The sequence below is a fragment of the Phyllobates terribilis genome, unplaced genomic scaffold (genome assembly GCF_046119375.1).
Source record: "Phyllobates terribilis strain yellow unplaced genomic scaffold, ASM4611937v1 Scaffold_351__1_contigs__length_1975267, whole genome shotgun sequence".
Taxonomy (NCBI): domain Eukaryota; kingdom Metazoa; phylum Chordata; class Amphibia; order Anura; family Dendrobatidae; genus Phyllobates; species Phyllobates terribilis.
The window spans coordinates 1,470,683-1,483,970 of record NW_027363111.1 but is presented as its reverse complement, the minus strand read 5'-3'; positions in this window follow the sequence as shown (position 1 = coordinate 1,483,970).

Here is a 13,288-nt window from a genome sequence, read left to right as displayed (position 1 = left end):
TGGTGTAATTTGGTCGCTGTCAGGCCTAGTGGATGTATTTTAGTCCCATTTCTGGGATTTCACCTGAGAGCTTGGGAATTCTGCACCTTATTTGGTGTAATTTGGCAGCTCTCAGGCAGAGTGGATGTATTTTAGTCCCATTTCTGGGATTTCACCTGAGAGCCAGGGAATCATGCTCCTTATTTGGTGTAATTTGGCCGCTCTCAGGCAGAGTGAATGTATTTTAGTTCCATTTATGGGACTTCAGACTGAGAGCTAGGGAATCCTTCACCTTATTTGGTGTAATTTGGCCGCTCTCAGGCAGAGTGGATGTATTTTAGTCCCATTTCTGGGATTTCACTGAGAGCCAAGGAATCCTGCCCCTTATTTGGTGTAATTTGGCCGCTCTCAGGCAGAGTGGATGTATTTTAGTCCATTTCTGGGACTTCACCTGATAGCCAGGGAATCCTGCCCCTTATTTGGCATAATTTGGCCACTCTCAGGCAGAGTGGATGTATTTTATTCCATTTATGGGATTTCACCTGAGAGCCAGGGAATCCTGCCCCTTATTTGGTGTAATTTGGCCGCTTTCAGGCAGAGTGGATGTATTTTTGTCCCATTTCTGAGATTTCACCTGAGAGCCAGGGAATCCTGCCCCTTATTTGGTGTAATTTGGCCGCTCTCAGGCAGAGTGGATGTATTTTTTTCCCATTTCTGGGATTTCACCTGAGAGCCAGGGAATCCTGCACCTTATTTGGTGTAATTTGGCCACTCTCAGGCAGAGTAGATGTATTTTAGTCCCATTTCTGGGATGTCATCTGAGAGCCAGGGAATCCTGCACCTTATTTGGTGTAATTTGGCAGCTGTCAGGCAGAGTGGATCTATTTTTGTCCCATTTCTGGGATTTCACCTGAGAGCCAGGGAATCCTTCACCTTATTTGGTGTAATTTGGCCGCTCTCAGGCAGAGTGGATGTATTTTAGTCCCATTTCTGGGATTTCACCTGAGAGCCAAGGAATCTTGCACATTATTTGGTGTAATTTGGCCGCTCTCAGGCAGAGTGGATGTATTTTAGTCCCATTTCTGGGATTTCACCTGATAGCCAGGGAATCCTGCCCCTTATTTGGTGTAATTTGGCCTCTCTCAGGCACAGTAGATGTATTTTAGTCCCATTTCTGGGATGTCACCTGAGTGCCAGGGAATCCTGCCCTTTATTTGGTGTAATTTGGCAGCTCTCAGGCAGAGTGGATGTATTTTAGTCCCATTTCTGGGACTTCAGCCTGAGAGCCAGGGAATCCTGCCCCTTATTTGGTGTAATTTGGCCGCTCTCAGGCAGAGTGGATGTATTTTATTCCATTTCTGGGATTTCACCTGAGAGCCAGGGAATCCTTCACCTTATTTGGTGTAATTTGGCCGCTCTCAGGCAGAGTGGATGTATTTTAGTCCCATTTCTGGGATTTCACCTGAGAGCCAAGGAATCTTGCACATTATTTGGTGTAATTTGACCGCTCTCAGGCAGAGTGGATGTATTTTAGTCCCATTTCTGGGATTTCACCTGAGAGCCAGGGAATCCTGCACCTTATTTGGTGTAATTTGGCCACTCTCAGGAAGAGTGGATGTATTTTAGTTCCATTTATGGGACTTCAGACTGAGAGCCAGGGAATCCTTCACCTTATTTGGTGTAATTTGGCGGCTCTCAGGCAGAGTGGATGTATTTTAGTCCCATTTCTGGGATTTCACCTGAGAGCCTGGGAATCCTGCACCTTATTTGGTGTAATTTGGCCGCTCTCAGGCAGAGTGGATGTATTTTAGTCCATTTCTGGGACTTCACCTGATAGCCAGGGAATCCTGCACATTATTTGGCATAATTTGGCCGCTCTCAGGCAGAGTGGATGTATTTTATTCCATTTCTGGGATTTCACCTGAGAGCCAAGGAATCCTGCCCCTTATTTGGTGTAATTTGGCCGCTCTCAGGCAGAGTGGATGTATTTTAGTCCATTTCTGGGACTTCACCTGATAGCCAGGGAATCCTGCCCCTTATTTGGTGTAATTTGGCCTCTCTCAGGCACAGTAGATGTATTTTAGTCCCATTTCTGGGATGTCACCTGAGTGCCAGGGAATCCTGCCCTTTATTTGGTGTAATTTGGCAGCTCTCAGGCAGAGTGGATGTATTTTAGTCCCATTTCTGGGACTTCAGCCTGAGAGCCAGGGAATCCTGCCCCTTATTTGGTGTAATTTGGCCGCTCTCAGGCAGAGTGGATGTATTTTATTCCATTTCTGGGATTTCACCTGAGAGCCAGGGAATCCTGCACCTTATTTGGTGTAATTTGGCCGCTCTCAGGCAGAGTGCATGTATTTTATTCCATGTCTGGGATTTCACCTGAAAGCCAGGGAATCCTGCACCTTATTTGGTGTAATTCGGCTGCTCTCAGGCAGAGTGGATGTATTTTAGTCCCATTTCTAGGATTTCACCTGAGAGCCAGGGAATCCTGCTCCTTATTTGATGTAATTTGGCCGCTCCCAGGCATAGTGTTGTTATTTTGGTCCCAGTTCGGGGATGTCACCTGAGAGCCAGGGAATCCTGCCCCTTATTTGGTGTAATTTGGCCGCTCTCAGGCAGAGTGGATGTATTTTAGTCCCATTTCTGGCATGTCAGCTGAGAGCCAGGGAATCCTGCACCTTATTTGGTGTAATTTGACCGCTCTCAGGCAGAGTGGATGTATTTTATTCCATTTCTGGGATTTCACCTGAAAGCCAGGGAATCCTGCACCTTATTTGGTGTAATTCGGCTGCTCTCAGGCAGAGTGGATGTATTTTAGTCCCATTTCTAGGATTTCACCTGAAAGCCAGGGAATCCTGCTCCTTGTTTGATGTAATTTGGCCGCTCTCAGGCATAGTGTTGTTATTTTGGTCCCAGTTCGGGGATGTCACCTGAGAGCCAGGGAATCCTGCCCCTTATTTGGTGTAATTTGGCCGCTCTCAGGCAGAGTGAATGTATTTTAGTTCCATTTCTGGGATTTCACCTGAGAGCCAGGGAATCCTGCACCTTATTTGGTGTAATTTGGCCGCTCTCAGGCAGAGTGGATGTATTTTAGTCCCATTTCTGTGATGTCACCTGAGAGCCAGGGAATCCTGCACCTTATTTGGTGTAATTCGGCTGCTCTCAGGCAGAGTGGATGTATTTTAGTCCCATTTCTGGGATTTCACCTGAGAGTCAAGGAATCCTGCCCCTTATTTGGTGTAATTTGGCAGCTCTCAGGCAGAGTAGATGTATTTTTGTCCCATTTCTGGGATGTCACCTGAGAGCTAGGGAATCCTGCCCCTTATTTGGTGTAATTTGGCCGCTCTCAGGCAGAGTAGATGTATTTTTGTCCCATTTCTGGGATGTCACCTGACAGCCAGGGATTCCTAAACCTTATTTGGTGTAACTTTGCCGCTCTCAGGCAGAGTAGATGTATTTTATTCCATTCATGGGATTTCACCTGAGAGCCAGGGAATCCTGCCCCTTATTTGTTGTAATTTGACCGCTCTCAAACAGAGTAGATGTATTTTTGTCCCATTTCTGGGATGTCACCTGAAAGCCATGGAATCCTAAACCTTATTTGATGTAATTTTGCCGCTCTCAGGCATAGTGTTGTTATTTTGGTCCCAGTTCGGGGATGTCACCTGAGAGCCAGGGAATCCTGCCCCTTATTTGGCGTAATTTAGCCGCTCTCAGGCAGAGTGGATGTATTTTAGTCCCATTTCTGGGATTTCACCTGAGAGGCAGGCAATCCTGCCCCTTATTTGGTGTGATTTGGCCGCTCTCAGGCAGAGTGGATGTATTTTTGTCCCATTTCTGGGATGTCACCTGAGAGCCAGGGAATCCAGCACCTTATTCGGTGTCATTTTGCCGATCTCAGGCATAGTGGATGTATTTTCGTCCCATTTCTGGGATTTCACCTGACAGCCAGGGAATCCTACACCTTATTTGGTGTAATTTGGTCGCTGTCAGGCCGAGTGGATGTATTTTAGTCCCATTTCTGGGATTTCACCTGAGAGCTTGGGAATTCTGCACCTTATTTGGTGTAATTTGGCCGCTCTCAGGCAGAGTGGATGTATTTTAGTCCCATTTCTGGGATTTCACCTGAGAGCAAGGGAATCCTGCCCCTTATTTGTTGTAATTTGGCCGCTCTTCGGCAGAGTGGATGTATTTTATTCCCATTCCTGGGATTTCACCTGAGAGCCAAGGAATCCTGCACCTTATTTGGTGTAATTTGGCCGCTCTCAGGCAGAGTGGATGTATTTTAGTCCCATTTCTGGGATTTCACCTGAGAGCCAGGGAATCATGCTCCTTATTTGGTGTAATTTGGCCGCTCTCAGGCAGAGTGAATGTATTTTAGTTCCATTTATGGGACTTCAGACTGAGAGCCAGGGAATCCTTCACCTTATTTGGTGTAATTTGGCCGCTCTCAGGCAGAGTGGATGTATTTTAGTCCCATTTCTGGGATTTCACTGAGAGCCAAGGAATCCTGCCCCTTATTTGGTGTAATTTGGCCGCTCTCAGGCAGAGTGGATGTATTTTAGTCCATTTCTGGAACTTCACCTGATAGCCAGGGAATCCTGCCCCTTATTTGGCATAATTTGGCCACTCTCAGGCAGAGTGGATGTATTTTATTCCATTTATGGGATTTCACCTGAGAGCCAGGGAATCCTGCCCCTTATTTGGTGTAATTTGGCCGCTTTCAGGCAGAGTGGATGTATTTTTGTCCCATTTCTGGGATGTCACCTGAGAGCCAGGGAATCCAGCACCTTATTCGGTGTCATTTTGCCGATCTCAGGCATAGTGGATGTATTTTCGTCCCATTTCTGGGATTTCACCTGACAGCCAGGGAATCCTACACCTTATTTGGTGTAATTTGGTCGCTGTCAGGCCGAGTGGATGTATTTTAGTCCCATTTCTGGGATTTCACCTGAGAGCTTGGGAATTCTGCACCTTATTTGGTGTAATTTGGCAGCTCTCAGGCAGAGTGGATGTATTTTAGTCCCATTTCTGGGATTTCACCTGAGAGCAAGGGAATCCTGCCCCTTATTTGTTGTAATTTGGCCGCTCTTCGGCAGAGTGGATGTATTTTATTCCCATTCCTGGGATTTCACCTGAGAGCCAAGGAATCCTGCACCTTATTTGGTGTAATTTGGCCGCTCTCAGGCAGAGTGGATGTATTTTAGTCCCATTTCTGGGATTTCACCTGAGAGCCAGGGAATCATGCTCCTTATTTGGTGTAATTTGGCCGCTCTCAGGCAGAGTGAATGTATTTTAGTTCCATTTATGGGACTTCAGACTGAGAGCCAGGGAATCCTTCACCTTATTTGGTGTAATTTGGCCGCTCTCAGGCAGAGTGGATGTATTTTAATCCCATTTCTGGGATTTCACTGAGAGCCAAGGAATCCTGCCCCTTATTTGGTGTAATTTGGCCGCTCTCAGGCAGAGTGGATGTATTTTAGTCCATTTCTGGAACTTCACCTGATAGCCAGGGAATCCTGCCCCTTATTTGGCATAATTTGGCCACTCTCAGGCAGAGTGGATGTATTTTATTCCATTTATGGGATTTCACCTGAGAGCCAGGGAATCCTGCCCCTTATTTGGTGTAATTTGGCCGCTTTCAGGCAGAGTGGATGTATTTTTGTCCCATTTCTGGGATTTCACCTGAGAGCCAGGGAATCCTGCCCCTTATTTGGTGTAATTTGGCCGCTCTCAGGCAGAGTGGATGTATTTTTGTCCCATTTCTGGGATTTCACCAGAGAGCCAGGGAATCCTGCACCTTATTTGGTGTCATTTTGCCGATCTCAGGCATAGTGGATGTATTTTCGTCCCATTTCTGGGATTTCACCTGACAGCCAGGGAATCCTACACCTTATTTGGTGTAATTTGGTCGCTGTCAGGCCGAGTGGATGTATTTTAGACCCATTTCTGGGATTTCACCTGAGAGCTTGGGAATTCTGCACCTTATTTGGTGTAATTTGGCCGCTCTCAGGCAGAGTGGATGTATTTTAGTCCCATTTCTGGGATTTCACCTGAGAGCAAGGGAATCCTGCCCCTTATTTGTTGTAATTTGGCCGCTCTTCGGCAGAGTGGATGTATTTTATTCCCATTCCTGGGATTTCACCTGAGAGCCAAGGAATCCTGCACCTTATTTGGTGTAATTTGGCCGCTCTCAGGCAGAGTGGATGTATTTTAGTCCCATTTCTGGGATTTCACCTGAGAGCCAGGGAATCATGCTCCTTATTTGGTGTAATTTGGCCGCTCTCAGGCAGAGTGAATGTATTTTAGTTCCATTTATGGGACTTCAGACTGAGAGCCAGGGAATCCTTCACCTTATTTGGTGTAATTTGGCCGCTCTCAGGCAGAGTGGATGTATTTTAGTCCCATTTCTGGGATTTCACTGAGAGCCAGGGAATCCTGCCCCTTATTTGGTGTAATTTGGCCGCTCTCAGGCAGAGTGGATGTATTTTAGTCCCATTTCTGGCATGTCAGCTGAGAGCCAGGGAATCCTGCACCTTATTTGGTGTAATTTGACCGCTCTCAGGCAGAGTGGATGTATTTTATTCCATTTCTGGGATTTCACCTGAAAGCCAGGGAATCCTGCACCTTATTTGGTGTAATTCGGCTGCTCTCAGGCAGAGTGGATGTATTTTAGTCCCATTTCTAGGATTTCACCTGAAAGCCAGGGAATCCTGCTCCTTGTTTGATGTAATTTGGCCGCTCTCAGGCATAGTGTTGTTATTTTGGTCCCAGTTCGGGGATGTCACCTGAGAGCCAGGGAATCCTGCCCCTTATTTGGTGTAATTTGGCCGCTCTCAGGCAGAGTGAATGTATTTTAGTTCCATTTCTGGGATTTCACCTGAGAGCCAGGGAATCCTGCACCTTATTTGGTGTAATTTGGCCGCTCTCAGGCAGAGTGGATGTATTTTAGTCCCATTTCTGTGATGTCACCTGAGAGCCAGGGAATCCTGCACCTTATTTGGTGTAATTCGGCTGCTCTCAGGCAGAGTGGATGTATTTTAGTCCCATTTCTGGGATTTCACCTGAGAGTCAAGGAATCCTGCCCCTTATTTGGTGTAATTTGGCAGCTCTCAGGCAGAGTAGATGTATTTTTGTCCCATTTCTGGGATGTCACCTGAGAGCTAGGGAATCCTGCCCCTTATTTGGTGTAATTTGGCCGCTCTCAGGCAGAGTAGATGTATTTTTGTCCCATTTCTGGGATGTCACCTGACAGCCAGGGATTCCTAAACCTTATTTGGTGTAACTTTGCCGCTCTCAGGCAGAGTAGATGTATTTTATTCCATTCATGGGATTTCACCTGAGAGCCAGGGAATCCTGCCCCTTATTTGTTGTAATTTGACCGCTCTCAAACAGAGTAGATGTATTTTTGTCCCATTTCTGGGATGTCACCTGAAAGCCATGGAATCCTAAACCTTATTTGATGTAATTTTGCCGCTCTCAGGCATAGTGTTGTTATTTTGGTCCCAGTTCGGGGATGTCACCTGAGAGCCAGGGAATCCTGCCCCTTATTTGGCGTAATTTAGCCGCTCTCAGGCAGAGTGGATGTATTTTAGTCCCATTTCTGGGATTTCACCTGAGAGGCAGGCAATCCTGCCCCTTATTTGGTGTGATTTGGCCGCTCTCAGGCAGAGTGGATGTATTTTTGTCCCATTTCTGGGATGTCACCTGAGAGCCAGGGAATCCAGCACCTTATTCGGTGTCATTTTGCCGATCTCAGGCATAGTGGATGTATTTTCGTCCCATTTCTGGGATTTCACCTGACAGCCAGGGAATCCTACACCTTATTTGGTGTAATTTGGTCGCTGTCAGGCCGAGTGGATGTATTTTAGTCCCATTTCTGGGATTTCACCTGAGAGCTTGGGAATTCTGCACCTTATTTGGTGTAATTTGGCCGCTCTCAGGCAGAGTGGATGTATTTTAGTCCCATTTCTGGGATTTCACCTGAGAGCAAGGGAATCCTGCCCCTTATTTGTTGTAATTTGGCCGCTCTTCGGCAGAGTGGATGTATTTTATTCCCATTCCTGGGATTTCACCTGAGAGCCAAGGAATCCTGCACCTTATTTGGTGTAATTTGGCCGCTCTCAGGCAGAGTGGATGTATTTTAGTCCCATTTCTGGGATTTCACCTGAGAGCCAGGGAATCATGCTCCTTATTTGGTGTAATTTGGCCGCTCTCAGGCAGAGTGAATGTATTTTAGTTCCATTTATGGGACTTCAGACTGAGAGCCAGGGAATCCTTCACCTTATTTGGTGTAATTTGGCCGCTCTCAGGCAGAGTGGATGTATTTTAGTCCCATTTCTGGGATTTCACTGAGAGCCAAGGAATCCTGCCCCTTATTTGGTGTAATTTGGCCGCTCTCAGGCAGAGTGGATGTATTTTAGTCCATTTCTGGAACTTCACCTGATAGCCAGGGAATCCTGCCCCTTATTTGGCATAATTTGGCCACTCTCAGGCAGAGTGGATGTATTTTATTCCATTTATGGGATTTCACCTGAGAGCCAGGGAATCCTGCCCCTTATTTGGTGTAATTTGGCCGCTTTCAGGCAGAGTGGATGTATTTTTGTCCCATTTCTGGGATGTCACCTGAGAGCCAGGGAATCCAGCACCTTATTCGGTGTCATTTTGCCGATCTCAGGCATAGTGGATGTATTTTCGTCCCATTTCTGGGATTTCACCTGACAGCCAGGGAATCCTACACCTTATTTGGTGTAATTTGGTCGCTGTCAGGCCGAGTGGATGTATTTTAGTCCCATTTCTGGGATTTCACCTGAGAGCTTGGGAATTCTGCACCTTATTTGGTGTAATTTGGCAGCTCTCAGGCAGAGTGGATGTATTTTAGTCCCATTTCTGGGATTTCACCTGAGAGCAAGGGAATCCTGCCCCTTATTTGTTGTAATTTGGCCGCTCTTCGGCAGAGTGGATGTATTTTATTCCCATTCCTGGGATTTCACCTGAGAGCCAAGGAATCCTGCACCTTATTTGGTGTAATTTGGCCGCTCTCAGGCAGAGTGGATGTATTTTAGTCCCATTTCTGGGATTTCACCTGAGAGCCAGGGAATCATGCTCCTTATTTGGTGTAATTTGGCCGCTCTCAGGCAGAGTGAATGTATTTTAGTTCCATTTATGGGACTTCAGACTGAGAGCCAGGGAATCCTTCACCTTATTTGGTGTAATTTGGCCGCTCTCAGGCAGAGTGGATGTATTTTAGTCCCATTTCTGGGATTTCACTGAGAGCCAAGGAATCCTGCCCCTTATTTGGTGTAATTTGGCCGCTCTCAGGCAGAGTGGATGTATTTTAGTCCATTTCTGGAACTTCACCTGATAGCCAGGGAATCCTGCCCCTTATTTGGCATAATTTGGCCACTCTCAGGCAGAGTGGATGTATTTTATTCCATTTATGGGATTTCACCTGAGAGCCAGGGAATCCTGCCCCTTATTTGGTGTAATTTGGCCGCTTTCAGGCAGAGTGGATGTATTTTTGTCCCATTTCTGGGATTTCACCTGAGAGCCAGGGAATCCTGCCCCTTATTTGGTGTAATTTGGCCGCTCTCAGGCAGAGTGGATGTATTTTTGTCCCATTTCTGGGATTTCACCAGAGAGCCAGGGAATCCTGCACCTTATTTGGTGTCATTTTGCCGATCTCAGGCATAGTGGATGTATTTTCGTCCCATTTCTGGGATTTCACCTGACAGCCAGGGAATCCTACACCTTATTTGGTGTAATTTGGTCGCTGTCAGGCCGAGTGGATGTATTTTAGACCCATTTCTGGGATTTCACCTGAGAGCTTGGGAATTCTGCACCTTATTTGGTGTAATTTGGCCGCTCTCAGGCAGAGTGGATGTATTTTAGTCCCATTTCTGGGATTTCACCTGAGAGCAAGGGAATCCTGCCCCTTATTTGTTGTAATTTGGCCGCTCTTCGGCAGAGTGGATGTATTTTATTCCCATTCCTGGGATTTCACCTGAGAGCCAAGGAATCCTGCACCTTATTTGGTGTAATTTGGCCGCTCTCAGGCAGAGTGGATGTATTTTTGTCCCATTTCTGGGATTTCACCTGAGAGCCAGGGAATCCTGCACCTTATTTGGTGTAATTTGGCCACTCTCAGGCAGAGTAGATGTATTTTAGTCCCATTTCTGGGATGTCATCTGAGAGCCAGGGAATCCTGCCCCTTATTTGGTGTAATTTGGCCGCTCTCAGGCAGAGTGGATGTATTTTAGTCCCATTTCTGGGACTTCAGACTGAGAGCCAGGGAATCCTGCACCTTATTTGGTGTAATTTGGCCGCTCTCAGGCAGAGTGGATGTATTTTAGTCCCATTTCTGGGATTTCACCTGAGAGTCAGGGAATCCTGCCCCTTATTTGGTGTAATTTGGCCTCTCTCAGGCAGAGTGGATGTATTTTTGTCCCATTTCTGGGATGTCACCTGAGAGCCAGAGAATCCAGCACCTTATTCGGTGTCATTTTGCCGATCTCAGGCAGAGTAGATGTATTTTAGTCCCATTTCTGGGATTTCAAATGAGAGCCAGGGAATCCTGCCCCTTATTTGGTGTAATTTGGCCGCTGTCAGGAAGAGTGGATGTATTTTATTCCATTTCTGGGATTTCACCTGAGAGCCAAGGAATCCTGCCCCTTATTTGGTGTAATTTGGCCGCTCTCAGGCAGAGTGGAGATATTTTTGTCACATTTCTGGGATTTCACCTGAGAGCCAGGGAATCCTGCACCTTATTTGGTGTAATTTGGCTGCTCTCAGGCAGAGTGGATGTATTTTAGCCCCATTTCTGGGATTTCACCTGAGAGCCAAGGAATCCTGCCCCTTATTTGGTGTAATTTGGCCGCTCTCAGGCAGAGTAGATGTATTTTAGTCCCATTTCTGGGATGTCACCTGAGAGCCAGGGAATCCTGCCCCTTATTGGTTTAATTTTGCCGCTCTCAGGCAGAGTGGATGTATTTTAGTCCCATTTCTAGGATTTCACCTGAGAGCCAGGGAATCCTGCTCCTTATTTGATGTAATTTGGCCGCTCTCAGGCATAGTGTTGTTATTTTGGTCCCAGTTCGGGGATGTCACCTGAGAGCCAGGGAATCCTGCCCCTTATTTGGCGTAATTTAGCCGCTCTCAGGCAGAGTGGATGTATTTTAGTCCCATTTCTGGGATGTCACCTGAGAGCCAGGGAATCCAGCACCTTATTCGGTGTCATTTTGCCGATCTCAGGCAGAGTGGATGTATTTTCGTCCCATTTCTGGGATTTCACCTGAGAGCAAGGGAATCCTGCCCCTTATTTGTTGTAATTTGGCCGCTCTTCGGCAGAGTGGATGTATTTTAGTCCCATTCCTGGGATTTCACCTGAGAGCCAGGGAATCCTGCACCTTATTTGGTGTAATTTGGCCTCTCTCAGGCAGAGTGGATGTATTTTAGTCCATTTCTGGGACTTCACCTGAGAGCCAGGGAAGACTGTCCCTTATTTGGTGTAATTTGGCCGCTCTCAGGCACAGTAGATGTATTTTATTCCATTTCTGGGATGTCACCTGAGAGCCAGGGAATCCTGCCCCTTATTTGGTGTAATTTGGCCGCTCTCAGGCAGAGTGGATGTATTTTAGTCCCATTTCTGGGATTTCACCTTAGAACCAGGGAATCCTGCACATTATTTGGTGTAATTTGGCCGCTCTCAGGCAGAGTGGATGTATTTTAGTCCCATACCTGGGATTTCACCTGAGAGCCAGGGAATCCTGCACCTTATTTGGTGTAATTTGGCCGCTCTCAGGCAGAGTGGATGTATTTTAGTCCCATTTCTGGGATTTCACCTGAGAGCCAGGGAATCCTGCATCTTATTTGGTGAAATTTGGCCGCCCTCAGGCAGAGTGGATGTATTTTAGTCCCATTTCTGGGATTTCACCTGAGAGCCTGGGAATACTGCACCTTATTTGGTGTAATTTGGACGCTCTCAGGCAGAGTGGATGTATTTTAGTCCCATTTCTGGGATTTCACCTGAGATCCAGGGAATCCTGCCCCTTTTTTGGTGTAATTTAGCCTCTCTCAGGCAGAGTGGATGTATTTTAGTCCTATTTCTGGGATTTCACCTGAGAGCCAGGCAATCCTGCCCCTTTTTTGGTGTAATTTGGTCTCTCTCAGGCAGAGTGGATGTATTTTTGTCCCATTTCTGGGATGTCACCTGAGAGCCAGGGAATCCTACACCTTATTTGGTGTAATTTGGCCTCTCTCAGGCAGAGTGGATGTATTTTAGTCCCATTTCTGGGATTTCACCTGAGAGCCAGGGAATCCTGCCCCTTATTTGTTGTAATTTGGCCGCTCTTCGGCAGAGTGGATGTATTTTAGTCCCATTCCTGGGATTTCACCTGAGAGCCAGGGAATCCTGCACCTTATTTGGTGTAATTTGGCCGCTCTCAGGCAGAGTGGATGTATTTTAGTCCCATTTCTGGGATTTCACCTGAGAGCCAGGGAACCCTGCACCTTATTTGGTGTAATTTGGCCGCTCTCAGGCAGAGTGGATGTATTTTAGTTGCATTTATGGGACTTCAGACTGAGAGCCAGGGAATCCTTCACCTTATTTTGTGTAATTTGGCCTCTCTCAGGCACAGTAGATGTATTTTAGTCCCATTTCTGGGATTTCACCTGAGAGCCAGGGAATCCTGCACCTTATTTGGTGTAATTTGGCCGCTCTCAGGAAGAGTGGATGTATTTTAGTTCCATTTATGGGACTTCAGACTGAGAGCCATGGAATCCTGCACCTTATTTGGTGTAATTTGGCCTCTCTCAGGCACAGTAGATATATTTTAGTCCCATTTCTGGGATTTCACCTGAGAGCCAGGGAATCCTGCACATTATTTGGCATAATTTGGCTGCTCTCAGGCAGAGTGGATGTATTTTATTCCATTTCTGGGATTTCACCTGAGAGCCAGGGAATCCTGCCCCTTATTTGGTGTAATTTGGCCGCTCTCAGGCAGAGTGAATGTATTTTTGCCCCATTTCTGGGATGTCACCTGAAAGCCAGGGAATCCTGCACCTTATTTGGTGTAACTTTGCCGCTCTCAGGCAGAGTGGATGCATTTTAGTCCCATTTCTGGGACTTCAGCCTGAGAGCCAGGGAATCCTGCTCCTTATCTGGCGTAATTTGGCCGCTCTCAGGCAGATTGGATGTATTTTAGTCCCATTTCTAGGATTTCTCCTGAGAGCCAGGGAATCCTGCACCTTATTTGATGTAATTTGGCCGCTCTCAGGCATAGTGTTGTTATTTTGGTCCCAGTTCGGGGAT